This window comes from Cyprinus carpio, chromosome B22, assembly GCF_018340385.1.
Source record: "Cyprinus carpio isolate SPL01 chromosome B22, ASM1834038v1, whole genome shotgun sequence".
NCBI lineage: Eukaryota > Metazoa > Chordata > Actinopteri > Cypriniformes > Cyprinidae > Cyprinus > Cyprinus carpio.
Window position 1 is genome coordinate 28,495,778 of NC_056618.1, and position 16,304 is coordinate 28,512,081.

At 36.6% G+C, this 16,304-nt stretch overlaps 1 protein-coding gene and 1 pseudogene across 1 annotated transcript in view; both read right to left on the reverse strand.

Annotated features, from left to right (window-relative positions):
* LOC109095006 (CD276 antigen homolog) overlaps nt 1–16,304 on the reverse strand; it is a 467,477-nt gene that overhangs the window by 277,777 nt on the left and 173,396 nt on the right. The gene's annotated exons all lie outside the window — the stretch shown is intronic.
* The window catches only part of LOC109082721, a 43,784-nt pseudogene that overhangs the window by 16,762 nt on the left and 10,718 nt on the right, over nt 1–16,304 (reverse strand).

Consider the following 16,304-nt stretch of genomic DNA (forward strand, 5'->3'; position numbering starts at 1 on the left):
GTGTGTGTATTTATATATACATAATAAATATACACAGTATACACACATATATTATGTAAACAAAACTTTTATTTTGGATGTGATTAATCGTGATTAATAGTTTGTAATGTGTATTAAATTTTTGTTTGTTTTTTTATATATATGTAATTGTATGTGTATATAATTTATATTACATATATATATATATCAAAATAAAATATATATATATATTAGGGGTGTGCAGCGTAGCCAGTATTTTAGAGATTAGTATATTCCTTATATGCAGATTTGAACTGTTTTGTCAAACCATAGTTACACGGGATTCGAACCCAAGTTCCTTGCCACTCAAGATGTCTCCATACTCTGTGAGCTACCAAACAAACTTAATAAGCCTAAACAAACCTAAAAAAAAATCCTTTGCAATGATTAGTCCACATTTTAAAAATTAACTCACTGTTAAATTTACTAAAAATTATTCCACTTTCAAAACTCTATGTGAAAGACAAAAATCTGCATTTTAAACAAAAACAGTATAAATGTTTCACTCATTCAACTCAAACAGCAGAAATGTGAATGTTCCTCAACAAATAGCTAAGAACAAAGCTTTCCAAAAGCTTTTATTGTAAAAACAGTGGTGTACAGAGAAAACCTGAGAGAAATCAAGAGATGAAAGGGCTTTAGGCACACAGGCGGCATGATTCCTGGCAGCCGACTGTGGACAAAGTATAGGGCTTGTTTCTAGAGCCCTGCCCTACCGCACATGTGTGTAGACCCTCCTTGCTGAAAATAGATGACTAAATGAGGGCTTTGTTTCACAAAGCAGACCCTGCAAGCTGCTGTACTCCCTTGTGGTGGTAGCAGCAGCCAGCGCATTCTGCAATCAAAATAAACTGTGCAAATCCCCAACCTAGCCTGGCATCCTTCATCCACCCCTCCTACCTTGCCATACAATGATCCCCTCAAATTTATGTGAGATCAGTCGGATACATTTATTTGTGGCTTTTTCCATTAAGTAACATGTAAAGTATGTGCCCAGCAACATGATTAAGCAAGGCTGCTCCATACCTTTAGCTCTAGAGAGGGCTATTTTTTAACTTGAGGGTGTTGCAAGTGTTTCACCAAACACCAGCCAAACGCCTGTTAGACCTGTAAAGCATAGCAGCCTGACATTTGACAAGAAATGCCAGAAAACCTAAGACGTAATTATACAGTAGTAGACTGTTGAAATCTTGATTCTAATAGTAGGTTGTTTCATGTCGCTTATTTGTAAAATAATACAGTTAACCACAACAAAAGAACCAAAAAAGACTAATTTATGTTCATGTGACAAGGTAAAAAAATGGTGGTTGGGAAAGTGAATAATTCGGTAACATAGGGAAATAGGGAATACATATTACTAGCGATAAACTAAGAGTTTCCTGAACAACTCCTAACTTTGCTGTTTATTAATACCTAGTAAGGTAGTGGTTAAGTTTAGATATGGGGTTTAGCGATTAAGGCATCTGAGATATTTGGGGGGGTTATGCAGAATAAGGCATTAATATGGTGCTTTATAAGTACTAATAAACAGACATACTAGTTAATATGCATGCTAATAAGCAACTTAATTATTAGCGAGAACCGGTGGTCCTTAAAATAAAGTGTACCAATAATTCATAGGTAAAACCGAAAAGGCCGCTGTCCAAACCTGTGAACTTTAAGCCCATAGTATGATTGGGCCATACTATGGCTTACAGTGACCACTGAAACAGAAAACCTGCCAGTTTGCAAAATCATCTTTCCAGCAATCAGGACAGGATCTAAAAAGTTAGAAGCAAACATGTCTCTTAAATTTTTCTTAAACTCTCCACAATCAGAAAGCTCTAAAGGATTGATCCAAAGCAAGAACGTTCTGCAAAAAAGGAAGTTCAAGCAAACTTGTTCTCGTCAAGGCGTCTCACATCGTGCAAGTTTTAGTTTTTTCAGGATTCTGGTCTGCATCAACTTCAGAGCCTTCGCCTCCTTACTCTCGAGGTAAATTAATTTGCATTGTTCCAGACTACGAAGACCTAGTGGTGTCTCCAGGAGTCATTGGTTGTATAACAAGCATTCTTGTGTCAAGACTATGTTTAAATAGAGGGAATGCAAATAATAGCAAAGCAGGTGCTTGCAACCAGTGGATGGACACATCACTTGAAAAGGTGACCCATAAACTATCACTTATTAGAGTGTATTTGTCAATATGATTTTCTAATTCACATTAGATGTTGTATGTCTGACTGTCCTTTAATAACAAATGATCATTCAGTTTATTGTTGAATTCAGACAATATAATATAGAGAACCAACTGTACATCTTTTCATTAGAATGATGTAAACTCTAGAAAAAAAATGGACTAACTCTGGCTGGTGCCCAGGAATAAAAGGAGGAAGCTGAAGCGTCATCTAAAAACTGTCATACGTTAAGTGATGTGTGACCAAAACTAACACAATATTCGTTTTGGTGCCATCTGTGAAAACCTGCTACGAATGCAGCTGGGTTCTGTGTTGGATCCACTGTGTGTTTGTTTAATTTCAAATGTATATTTCATCTAAAAACCAGTAACAGCATTGTCATTGATAATTCAAGTGTTGAATGGGTCATCCAAACAACTAGAAATCTCTCCAGTTGCAAAACAACTGACAAACAAATGCCATATGAAAAGATATGGTAGTCTTGTGAAGCCAGACCTTCAGACAACATTCATTGGCCAAGAACTGCCATCTGACTGACATTTAAAGTCAACCAATCAGAACATAGTTTTGTTCAGCACATGTTTAGGGGCATTAAAATGTACAGTATGTCCCTCTGATAACAGTCTGGGCATGCATCTAATAAATAATTAATTCACCAAACATTTGAAAGTAACTTTTTCATTTATTTTGGACTATAACATTATATATGATTTGTCTTAGGATTTTTAAAACCTTCTAGTGATTAAATTAATCAACGATAATGCTCAACCAGATAAAGTACCGAGAGCATTTCTTTCACCTTGTGAACATACAGTTTTGCTTATAAGTTAGTGGTGGTCAAGGTCAGTACCACATGCTAACAAGCTAGCAAACTTTTTTTTTTCATGTGTTGCCTCCAGAAATCCTGAATCCTTATACCTTCACAAAACTTAACATTTACAACAGTTTTATCATTGGTAAGAAGTTGCAAAAATGTTTCAATACAAGCTTTTCAGTCAAAACGTACTTTCAATCAAATGTAATTATATTTGCAATATTTCACAACCTTTAACCCACGGGAGATAATCAACTTGCCGCAACAGTTCAAATCAGCCCAATTCCATAGAAAAATAAAATGTTGTGATTTGGCAACCCTGCCGTTCTACACGAGCTGCAGCCAAAGTGATTGAAATACTCCACATATTGATAGCGGCGTTACGCTGATGCGCGCCGCGAAACATTATATGCAATATTAGAATGTTTGGTGAATAGGCATAGAAATGGCTTCAAAAATTGTGAGTGGGATATATTAAAACAGTGTTAAGGAATAAAAATGCCACACTACATGAATAGCTTGATCTAAAGAAAGCAAAAGCTCTGGTGAATCCCTGGGTGGACATTTTGGGCCTGGGTGTTTAGAAATGGACGCATTTTTTAAAATCAAATAGACCGGGACATGTCGGGGAAAAAATCTCAGGATGTCCAAATGGCCACCCTGTAGTTAATCATGACCAAGAATGTTTTCAACCTAAACCACATATCGACGTAGCAGTTCTTGAATTATCAGCACTCCTGACCTACACTGTAAAAAATCAAAAGGTCTCAGTAAACTTAAACAGTTTAAGGTAACCATCTTTAGATAGATTTTTGAGTTTCGGTCAACGGGGGTTTTTGCAGGATGATTTGAGTTTTCTCAACTTTGTGTGGGACAAAACTAAAAACAAAAAGTTGAGAAAACTCAAAAATATCCTGAAGCTGGTTGCCTTTAAACTTTTAAGTTTTCTGAACTTTGATTTTTTTTACAGTGTACTTTAACTTCACACTACAATAATAAACTAAGTGTAAATTTGTCCCAGTATATGGAGTGTTCAACAGGTAGTCAGTATATGACTTCGTGTTAGCTCTCCGTTGGCTATCTCTACCAGGTTTTGGGTGAGGCCTGGTGGGGCCCAGTCATAGGTGACGGTGTTGCAACGTTGGGTCTTTGTTGAGACCACTGGGTTGGTGACGATCAGGCGGTTGCGTTTTAATAGACCCTCGTGGGGGGGGGGGAGGGCCATTCTCCTCCCTTAACCTTAGTTGTGGATTATGGGCATAACGAGGAGGCACTCTGGCCGCAGTCCTCCCCAGCGTGCGGTAATCCTCAGTGTCGGAGCTGGACACATGTTGCTCCCCCTGACTGCAGTGGCACTGTATGCAAGCTTTCCTGCACAAATCACAGTTATAGCTTATTAGGCATTGTCCCAACCACATCTCAGCTGCAGAGGCTGATTGGACAGTGACCCACCAAATAATAGTACACTTGAAAAAACACAGACCTCTATATAAACTGAATCAATCCTTCATGTAACATGGCAAATGTGTTCAGCCTTTCTGCTACAAATATTGTTTTGAGTTTTAACCTACTGAAATAAGCCTGGTCTGCTGGTTTTTACAAATTACCTTATGTCAAACTTTTCCCAAACTGTTTTGTATGTTAACAGAATTAAAATGCATTATTAATTTCTTTATTCTCTAAAATTCCCTTTAAATCCTATATTTCCCTGCCTTTGGCCTTTGCGATGGCTCTGGCTACAGTTACCGGTGACATTTCTTCAGCAACAGGGATTTTCGCTGCTTTGGCAGCAAAGTTATGAGTCAAAGTAATTAAAGTGCATTATCCTAATACATGAATTTATAAGCTTTATTTCACACCATTGTGACCACAATATTTAATAAATACAAAGGTTTGAAATGTCTATTTAATAATATAATAAAGAGTTGTCACGTTTTAATAGGTCACCGCATAACCTTTGATATTTGTTATCTGTCCTTTTTGTTGACAGGTCTATTCCCGTATACGGAGCCTCTGAAGGGACATAGTGGTGGAAAAAATACAGGGTGGGGAGAAAATTATTTTTCAAATCTTTTGCATTCTCAGGCAACACTTTTGCCATCCCCTCGAGAAGCTTTCCGTTCCCTCGCAAAACTTTTGCCATTCTCTCGCAAAATGTTAATATTATATTTAATAGGGTTACGGCTTCTCTTGGCTATACCAAATACACAATTATTAATAAGGCTACTGAATTTGGTCCTCGAATGTCGCTGTTTTAGTAGCCTACATTAAGCAACAAGCGTTTTAGAATGTAAACCATGCCCTTAAGCACTGACTGGATTTCTTTATACTTGAGTCCCAAGTTCAAAATAAAACTATGAAGCGCTCCATTGTGAAGGTAAAGAGCTATATGAGCAACTGTGAGCTGTAAAGTTTTAACCAGGAAGTGGAAACTGGTTTTGCGAGAGAACGTCATGGAAAACTTAGATTGTTTGCGAGGCAAAACAAATTATCATTGCAAAGAGAATGCAAAAGATTTGAAAATATTTTTTCTTCCATCACCACTCTCTCCCTGTACTACAGAGACCTGTGTGTGACATGCAGAAAGAAAATACTGTGTACATGAATTAAGAAATCAAGCATTTTTATTAATTCCTTTCTTAAATGTTTTTTTTTTTTTACCTAAAAAGTGACCACAATTTAACTAAAACATTGGAACCAAAACAAAGGGACGAACTTAATAAAACCTAAATCCCTACCATTGCTTCTCCCTCAACTAAAATTAAAGGGCAAACTGATTTTACTTAGTTTACTCTTAGTTATTGCAGGCTTGCATATAGAGTTCTGTGTTTATTCCTGTATTTTGATGGAATACACAAATACATTGCAGCAGCTGGAGCTAAATGAACAGTGCTTACTACAGAGATCTGCCTCTGTGCCGTGTCTTTATATTTAGTTCACCAAGTTCACAGTACTGGGAATTTTTTTTTTGTTTTTGGCATTTTGCAAAATTACCATTGATATTTTTTTTAAACACAAACCAATAGACAGCCAAGGGCTGGGGGCTGTAGTAGGCTTCCCACGCGGACTAAGCTATTATGCCAGATTTCGAACGATTAAATGTGTGTTTTCATTTTGATAAACGATAGTGATTAAGTGAATGTATCTTTCAGGTATTTTCGTAGGCCTATTTTTATTCTGTCTGTTTTTCTCCATTTAGAGCAGCACCCAGCGCTGCAGGTGATGATGTGAAAATCCTTATGTTCTATTGTTTGTTTACGTTGCTATTTTCTTATGTAAAAATAACCCCAAACAAACAGTGCACCATCTCTCTGACACAATCAATCCCCCCTCGCTCTGGGTACTTCCAGTTAAAGCATACATACTGCATAGCAAAAACTGAGAGATGGAATGAAATCCAGGACTTAGGATTATAATGATTTATTCAAGATTTTTGTCAGATGAAGTCTTAATTTTTGTCGGTAAGATTTAAGCCACACATTAAAAATGTATAATTGATTTGTGTAAGTGGCAAATACCCACACATTCTCCATTTCACAATTACATTGGAGTTGTATCCCTTTATATGCTGCTCTGTCATTGGAATGGGAAGCATCACATAATAGTAATGATATTAGTTATAAGCTTTTGAAATTTAATTTGAAAGGGCTTAATAAGCTGAAGCGACTATTTCTATTTTATTTAGATATTTCAGTAGGTCCTCTCAAGCTTCCATTCCATTTCCTGTTGCTGTGTAAGATGTGTTTTACATTACTCATAATTCCTTTTAATATTAGTCAGATTTAAATGTACACCGAATCACAATGACAAATTGGTGTTTGTAGGGCAGCGCAGGCGGAATAATTACACATATAAACAGAGTGTCATTCTTACCTACTTCACAGTCAGAGTCATGCGTAATGGTAAACATTCCTGCTTTTACAGGCCCCAGGAACTGAGGCTTAACTGCAGGGCCATCATTATGCAGTAAAAATAAGACATTTGTTTTCAAAAATTACAGTAATTACATAATGCAAACAGCCTGTGGTGGCCTGTGGTGGAGAAACATGGAGACCATGGAGATTCACAAAGAGTCCCTCCGCCACCCAACACACTCGAATAGTAAATCCAGTGCTCCACATACATATTCAGAGAAAGGAAACAGGCGTGGAAGCCTTTTCCTCTCTTTTTATGTCTGTAGTCAAGAAAATAAATTACCTCCAGGAATGTGGCTGGAATCCAGAGCAGATCTCTTTACATGTCAGACACGCTGCACCCTTCCCCGCCAACATCTGGAAAAAAGAGAAGTAAGAGGAGCAGAGCAAATGACTTTACTCACATGCAGAGACATCTTATGAAACACAAAGATTCATTCAAATTCAGAAACTGAACTTGTGAATGATTCTGAGTTCATTATGATTAATTTGTATCCCATTAGTTAAAAAATTAAAAGGTATGTATTTAATGAAGCTAATGCTTGTCAACTGATTTAAACAACGTTTCTCTACAAAACACTGAAAAGTACTGATACAACATTAAATAAAAGACTATCAGTTCATTTATTGAAACTAGGTCCCCATCTAACAAATAAAACAAATAAATAATCAGATTAAATAATCAAATATTCAGTAATAAAACATGATATACAAAAATGTCTGATGGTGAAGAGTATGAATAATTTGGGGCACCCTTCATGAATCATATAAAACCTTTCAAGAATATGTCAAGAACCAATTCTGGTAGCCTAACACTTAGTTTTACGGTGTCATTTTTAACATGTTACATGCACTATTATATACTAACAATAAAATTATGCAAAGTTACATGCAAGATAAAGTAAACCATAAACATATAATAAGTACAGGTAGTTAATTAATTTTACTCAGTCCTTAATGTAACAAGGACACTTCAAATAAAGTGTAACCCAAATTCTTACTAAATACTACTAAAATGCTTTGTGTTTATTTAATAAAGCACTGTATTACACAATTTGTACTGTAATACAGTAAAATGCCATCTTTATAGAGATGGCATGAAGTGAGAGGGAGAGGGGTTGTTTTTCCAATCTCCCAGCTGTGTGTGCATATGAGTATCAGTGAGAAATCAGCATACTGATCAGAAGCATTCACCTTAAATCACTCATCAATACTTGAAACACAATCCATAATAACAAGCTGTCAACCACACTCACTCTCACTCGAAACAGAGGGCTTAGGTTGTGACAAAAATAAACAGCAGACAAAGACAAACAGACCACAACACAATGTGCATCCATGGTGTTCAATCCCTTTAAATCCTTCTGTGAGGCAGATACATCTGAAGATGTGTCGAGTGAGTGTCCCACCACCATTCAAAATCGCACAAAAGGTAAACAGTAACATTCTGAAATAGATATACTGATCAGTACAAGAGCTCACAGAAACAGGTCAGCAGACATCTTGAGTCAATATATCAGCGTTCTCTTTTAAAATCCAGCATTGTACTGAAGAGATTTTAGCTCCAAACCTGATCAAACTCAGTGGCCCATCATTTTTTTGCATAATCCTGAAGACCCTGATGACCTTGTTCAGGGATGTTTGATTAGAGTTTGAGGTAAAGGTTGCATTGACAGTGGCCCTCCTGGGATTGGATTTGAAGGACCCTGCCCTAAATGATCAGTCTTTGAAATTGCAAGGATGATGGTTGGTCTCTTACAGATGTACATAAGAGATATGTAGTTAAATTAGTAGTTTTGGTGTTATATAATTTTGACAAAAAGTAATCTCAGCCATGTACTGTATCTGTCAAATCTGTCAACTGTTGGTAAACTACCATCAAAAGAAGGATGACCATACTGTGGTTCTCATTCAATCATTCATTCATTCAATCAAAAAAAAAAAAAAGACACTGGACTATCACGGTGCATGATACCAAAGCATCAACTAATGTTAACATGACTTGTTGTAAAGTGTTATTTACAATATTTGACCCTGGAGCACAAAAAACAGTCATAACTGTAAGTAGCACAGGTATATATTGTATCTCGGCCAAATATTGCCGTATCCTAACAAACCAAACATCAATGCAAAGCGTATTTATTCAGCTTTCAGATGATGTATTAATCTCAGTTTCAAAAAATTGACCCTAATGACTGGTTTTGTGATCCAGGGTCACACACACACACACAGATATATATATCTTTGCTCACAGCTGATTGGTCCAGTTTTGGTTTGCGATCTAAAGCTGTGGTCCAAAGCTGAAAAATGCTGCCTTTAGGATGCATAGATAAGAAGGCATCAAGGCACGTCTGAAATCAATGTCTTTTCCTGTCTCCCGAAACTGCCTTTATCTGATCGATTTTAAAAGGCAGCTGTATCCCACAATCCTGTGCATTGTGACAGTTATTATTAATCTGCATTAAACCCATACACTGGTTTAATCAGATAAGGGGATCTCAATGTTGCTCCATGTCCAAAACTGTTGAATTCAAAAATTTTCAATGGTCAAATACCATAGGTTGTTTGTGTTTATCCAGTCATGACTGCAGAGACCACAAATATGCAAATCAGGATGGTAACCCAGGGTTTAGGAATCATCAATCAAACACTATAGTGTGCACTATAGTGTTTGATTGATTGATTCAACTAATAATTAAGTTTATTAGTTGAACATTGTGCTGCACAACATAAAGTAAAATATACAATAAACATCCATCAAGATAAAACATCCAAAAATAACAAAACTTTATTAATCACTAAACAAATTAAACATTAATAATCAGAAATACCAGAAGATACATCAGATTCTAAATTAATTGTTAGACTCACGGTAAAGTATGAGCAGTGTGAGGATCCAATTTACCTGTATAAATTTATATTTGTAGAAATAACCAACATTACATTGTATGGGTCAAAAATATCCAATTTTCTTTTATGCCAAAAATCATTAGGATATTAAGCAAAAGATCATGTTCCATGAAGATATTTTGTAAATTTCCTGCCGGTAAATATATCAAAACTTAAATTTTTTATTAGCAAGATGCTATTGCTAAGAACTTCATTGGGACAACTTCAAAGGCGAGAATTTGTCATTATTTAGATTTTTTTGCCCCCTCAGATTTCAGATTTGCTTGGCCAAATATGCATTGCCGCTTATTATCCCAACAAAAACCATACATCAATGGAAAGCGTATTTATTCATGTTTCAGATGATGTATAAATCTCAATTTCAAAAAATTTACCCTAATGACTAGTTTTGTGATCGCAGTTATCACACACACAAAAACAAACACATATTTGTATTATATAATTCTACTGTACATATTCACAAAACAATCTGTGCTGAAATGTGTTTCTGACAAAAGTATCCGATCCGATATATTAACGATACATGTGTGGCATTTTGCGATGCAATACGATACGATTCACACCCATATCACGATACGATGCGATAATTCAGCACTAGCTAATTAGATCAAGTTTATGTGGTTGTATTGTGAAAGAGGATGCGGTGCCATTGAATTAGTTTGATTATTTATTAAACCAGTAAAACCAATACTTTTTTACAAACTGGCTTTTCTCTCAGAGCCAAGTGTCCCAAGTGTCGCGTTTACAGTAGAGGTGCCATTTTTTAGAACACTGGCATGGCACATATTATTTAAGTATTTCCAAGATAAACAGAACGTATAAGTGCAATATATACTAAAAAAAATCTTTCCACTCTTTCAACAGAAAGAAGGCTTTACCATTGCACAACAAGAATTGTGATTTCACTTTTCAACTATGAAAATAAGTTTTACAAAGATTTAGAGGCAGGGGATGCTGGGGCAACTGGCAGACGCTTCCACAACAACACCGTATGGCGCCGCTTCAGTGAGATATCCGTCGTTCAAGTTTTTTTTTTTTTTTTTTTTTTTACAGTATGCGCGGCACATTTTACAAATTGCACTGGCCGTTTTTTTTTTTTTTTTCTTTCTTGTAAAATCCACCAGATGTTCCCAAAACTTAATCTTGTAAAATGCAGTGGAGTCGTCCCGTGCTCCCTTTTTGTAAAATCCATAATTATCTCGGCGTCCGACATGTTTGTTTTGCTTACTCTTCGCGCTTTCTGACAACTTTGGGGCGCATCACTGGCTTCATTCGCGCAGCTGATACATTGAGTTGTAGTGTGCAGTACACACATCCTCAAGTCCGTTGCTTAGGCCTATTTTATGTAGGTCGATTAAATTATGCGCAAAAAACAGGTTGACAACACTTGTTAATAAATAAAGAAATACATTCTGTATTAAAAGGATAAGCTGTATCTCGGAAGAAAAACCGATGCGTCTCGCAAAAACCGATGCATCTCGATTTGCTTCCAAAATTTCACTCATCCTCTGCTGCTCTACCGATGCACTCGCATCGTGCACGCGCATGACCGCGTATCGATACACATCGGTTAATCTTCCCATCCCTAGTATGTTTGCGCATGACCGATAATATATATATATATATATATATATATGTGTGTATATATATATATATATATGTGTGTGTGTATATATATCTATATATATGTGTGTGTGTATATAATATATATATTTATGTATATATATATATGTATATATTATATATACTATATATTATATATATATATATATATATATATATATATGTATGTATGTATGTATATATATATATATATGTATGTATATATGTGTATATATATTTGCGATCTAAAGCTGTGTCTGAAAGCTGAAAAATGCTGCCTTTAGGATGCATTCCAAGATAAGAAGGCATCAAGGCACGTCCGAAACCAAGTCTTTTCCTGTCTCCCGAGATGCCTTTATCTGATTGCTTCTTTTTGAAGGGCAGCTGTATTCCACCAATCCTGTGCATTGTGACAGTTGAGCTAAAAAATAAAGATGCCATCTAAAAGGTGCGATTGGTGGGTCATTTTGTGTCAATGTAGTTTCTTTTCCACTTTTGATGGCATTTCTAGCTAGAATATTCACTTTAATTACAATTACAAGCTCGCTTTTAATATTCAATTTAGCTAGTCATTTAGCAGATGCTTTTATCCAAAGCTTAATCTAGTTGTTGATCATTAAAACGTTATGCTGACCGCTGAAAGTCTGTTTGAAATCAGTTTGATGCAGTGCCTTCATGCACAAGCGCTGCCTGCAAAGTCATCGCCTGATAACCCTTCCGAAAAAGAAGTTTATACAAGTGTGCTATTAGTATACTTCTTTTAAACTAAAAATAGGAAAGTATGCTTTTAGTTTACTTTTTATCATCATCCTCAAATTTGCTGACGATACTACTATCCTAGGACTCATCACTAATGGCGATGAGACATCCTACAGAGATGAGGCTAATGCACTCACAGCATGGTGTGCTGATAACAATCTCTCTCTAAACGTCAGCAAGACCAAGGATATGATCGTGGACTACAGGAAGTCACAGAGAGAGGGTTACATTCCCATTCACATCAATGGAGAGATAGTAGAGACAGTTAAGAGCCCTAAAAGTTTCTTTGGCATTCACATCTCTGAGGATTTTTTCTTGGAGCCTTTATTCAGAGACCATAGTGAGAACCAGCCTGTCAGCGTCTCTACTTCCTGCAGAGACTGAAGAGGTTTGGCATCTCCTTTAACATCATGTCAAATTTTACCGCTGCACTATAGAGAGAGTTCTGACCAGCTGCATCACTGTATGGTACGGCAACTGTTCTTCTTTGGATCGCAAAGCTCTTCAGCGAGTGGTGAGAACAGCAGAGCTCATCATTGGCCATAAAACTCCCAGCCTTACAGGACATCTATCAGACTCACTGCTTGAAAAAAGGCTTGCAGCATCATCAAGGACCGCACTCACCCCTGCTCATCACCTGTTGCCACACTGCCATCTGGCAGACGCATTATGATCCATCCAATCACGGACAACCAGACTGAAGAACAGCTTCTATCTTCAAGCCATCAGACTGCTTAACAACCAGCTATCCTTCATCTAATACATGCTGCTCTTATGTTTACTTTTATTGTACTTACACTGCCACTTTTTTAATATTCCTTCATGTAGCTCTGTGACACTCTACAATGACATTTTGGACATTGCTTTACTCAGGAATACAATCGGAATGTGTGCTGCTCTTAAGTTTATTTATTGCATCTGCACTGCCACTTTTAATTTTCTTTCATGTTGCTCTGCAACACTCTACAAATGACATTTTAGACACCGCTTTACCCCGATTTATTCTTCTTAGTAAATAAAATCTCAGAATGGCAGCTCTCTTCATAACACTGTCTACCTTTATTGTATCTGTTACTGCCACTTATTTGTATATAATGCTCTGTCCGTGTCTTTTCCTGCATATGGGCACTGAAGTCTTATATTTATATTGTATTTACTATTGATATATTATTGTATTTACGCCGTAGAAAACATTATTTTAGCCTTTCGCAGCCACCGCATAGCATTGTGGGATAGCATTTGGTACTTTCCAACAGAATTTTGTTATAAGAACGTTCTCCAAATAGTTCAGTGTTGGTTCTGGCGGAACTATAAAAAATTCAGTTTTCACCTTTGACGTTAGAGTAACTTTTTTAAAAGGTATGATGTTTTCTCAAACATTCTTTCAACTTACATATTTTGATTTAAAATAATTCAACACATTCTAGGAACATTGATTGTAACATTCTAAGAACATAAAAAGGTTCCAGTTTCCTTAATGTTAGTAGAATGTTATTTAAAGGTTTGTAATATGTTTTTGAAACATTCAATCATTCAAACACTGCTGCTGTGAACAAGCACTGAAAGAAAGAGAAATAAGAACACAAACAACAACTCTTGTTCAGCCACAGTCATAAGCCCCTATCCACACTAGCTATTCCGGAAAATTACACGGGTAATGTGTGTCCCGGCAATTGTTCCAGGGTCATTAGATTTTGCCCCTTTCACACTGCCAGTGATTACCCGGAATATGTGCGTGCGTTCACACACAACCCATGAAGGTCCCGTGAAGACACGTGATATCAGGGTGTGACGTGTAATGTACGAGTCGAAAACGCTAGGCACATTAACTTCACTTTAAGCTAGCGAACGATGCCCGATCTCAGCGTCAGCGCGGAAAATGAGGAACTAACTGATCTATGCTTCGTTACAGTTTATATTTGTTTCGTCGCGAACGTTGATCTGCCTCTCAAAAACACGTTAAAAGAGTCGTGTCTTGATAGGCTGTCATCACTACGACACGGCATTAGTTCTGGCTTTTGTTCACACAGCGGCTCGTTCTGTGACTAGGTCCCCGACCCGGGATGCAATCCCGGAATCAATTCCCGGGACATGTTTGTTCACACAGAAGCTGACCCAGCAATGTTCCGGCAATTTTACAGGTCCAACGTGCCGTGTGAAAGGGGGTTTAGATGACCTGAAGAGACAAGACTTTAAATCTCGCAAGATCTGATTAAAACAACTCCCAGACACAGACTCCAGATTACACGCTTCAGTTGATGCCACTATTACTACACCCAGATTGACTTTATTTCTGTCACACTTCTACAGAAGTTCTTCTTGAGACCAAATGAACTCAAGATGTATTTTTTTGATGTCTTATTGAAAATGTTTTGTTTGAGATCACCATCATGGCGATCAGGGTTTGCTTCAGTTGGGCTCTTGACCCTTAACTTTTGTTGTGTTGCTTTATCTGCAGTTGTTTTCAGAAAACATTTATAGCATTGATTAAAGTAGATCAACTTGTCTGTTTTTAATAATGACCAAATGACTGCATTAAAGCGGTTTAAGTAACTCAACTAACATCAACTAACTATAAAAATAAACAATTTGAACTACTGTTGTGGTTCAAAACAATACAAAAATACTGCATTTTATTGTATTAATGTTTTTTTTACTATAATCACAGAATCACTGCTGTAATAAACATGATATTTTATTGTATTAAAATAACAGTACATTTCCTGTATATAATCTGCTGTAAATTCATGGCAATTAGTTGCCAGGAGTTTCCTGTAAAAATAACAATACATCTTTAACAGTGCACTTACAAAAAGTCTAAATATATTTGAGCTATACTTCTGCTCCTAGAATCCGTGTTTTCATTGTTATATGGCAGAGGGCGCTAGTACACATCTTCTGTACGGAATTTCCAAAAAAAAAACACAAGTGAAGAAGAAGAAGAGACAACAGATGATAATTAGTGTTTTAAATGTGGTATATATCGCTCTGAGGGGGGCTTTTGAGTGTGAAAAATATTGGCCGCCATATTGAAGGGTCGTTCCAAACCGAAGTGCTCAAAACTGGAGACTTCTAAATTGAAGGGTCGTTCCAAACCGACTCAGGATCCCATGAGCCTTTGCACAGATTGTTTGCATGATGATGGCGCCTCGTGGTTCCCCGGTGTGGGCACATGATGATGGCGCAGAAGAGCACTTCAAGAAACAGTTGTTTGGTCCCTACACCCTTCAATCCTTCGAAGCTCTCATTTCCAGAAGGTAAAAACCTTTGAAGGGATTAGGGCATAGGGATGAGTGCTTCCCAATGGAACGCAGGGACTAACACGTAACCACTATCATCTGACATGATGAAATAGCATCAAAACTGTAACATTAGGAATAAAAATGTTTGACTGATGAAGAGGTAATAATTACAGTCAAGCTTTGGGGTGTTGATTGACTCCATCTACATTTTGATTATCATTCTGAATCCAATTCATAGTCTTTTTTCATTGGGGTGTTTATAAATGTTATTTCTTTATTTTTTATGAAACTTACCCACATTAAAAGTGGTAAAAAAAAAAAGAATGCATGAAGCTAGAATAAAATGTTTTGTTTACAAGCAGGTAGCCTGTTCTTTTCTTTGGATGTTTTGTATGTGCAGAGATTCATATAACAAAATATATACAAATTAAAACCTAAATACAGTAGGGACATAGTAGTATACTTAACCCTCTGGAGTCTAAGGGTATTTTTGGGGCCTGGAGAAGTTTTGTCATGCCCTGACATTTGTGCTTTTTCAGTTTCGTATAAATATCTAAATGGCTAAACTCCTAATCTCACTGTAATCAGCACAAACTGGGCTATAATAATATGTGAGCAGCATGTATGTACATGATTGTGTTTTGTTTCAGCACAAACTGGGTATGCGTGGTTAGTGAAAAACTAAAAAATGGTAAATCCCCATTGAATAAGGCAATAACAACACATATAGAAAATTGGTTCCCAGGAATTTTGAGAACTGGAGCCTTGTAGCCTAGAATTTTTTTTTTCTAAATGATGTGAAAATCATTTTTGTTTACTCACCTTACAGAAAACAATTATTGATTAAAATTTTCTAAAACACTTTTTGTTG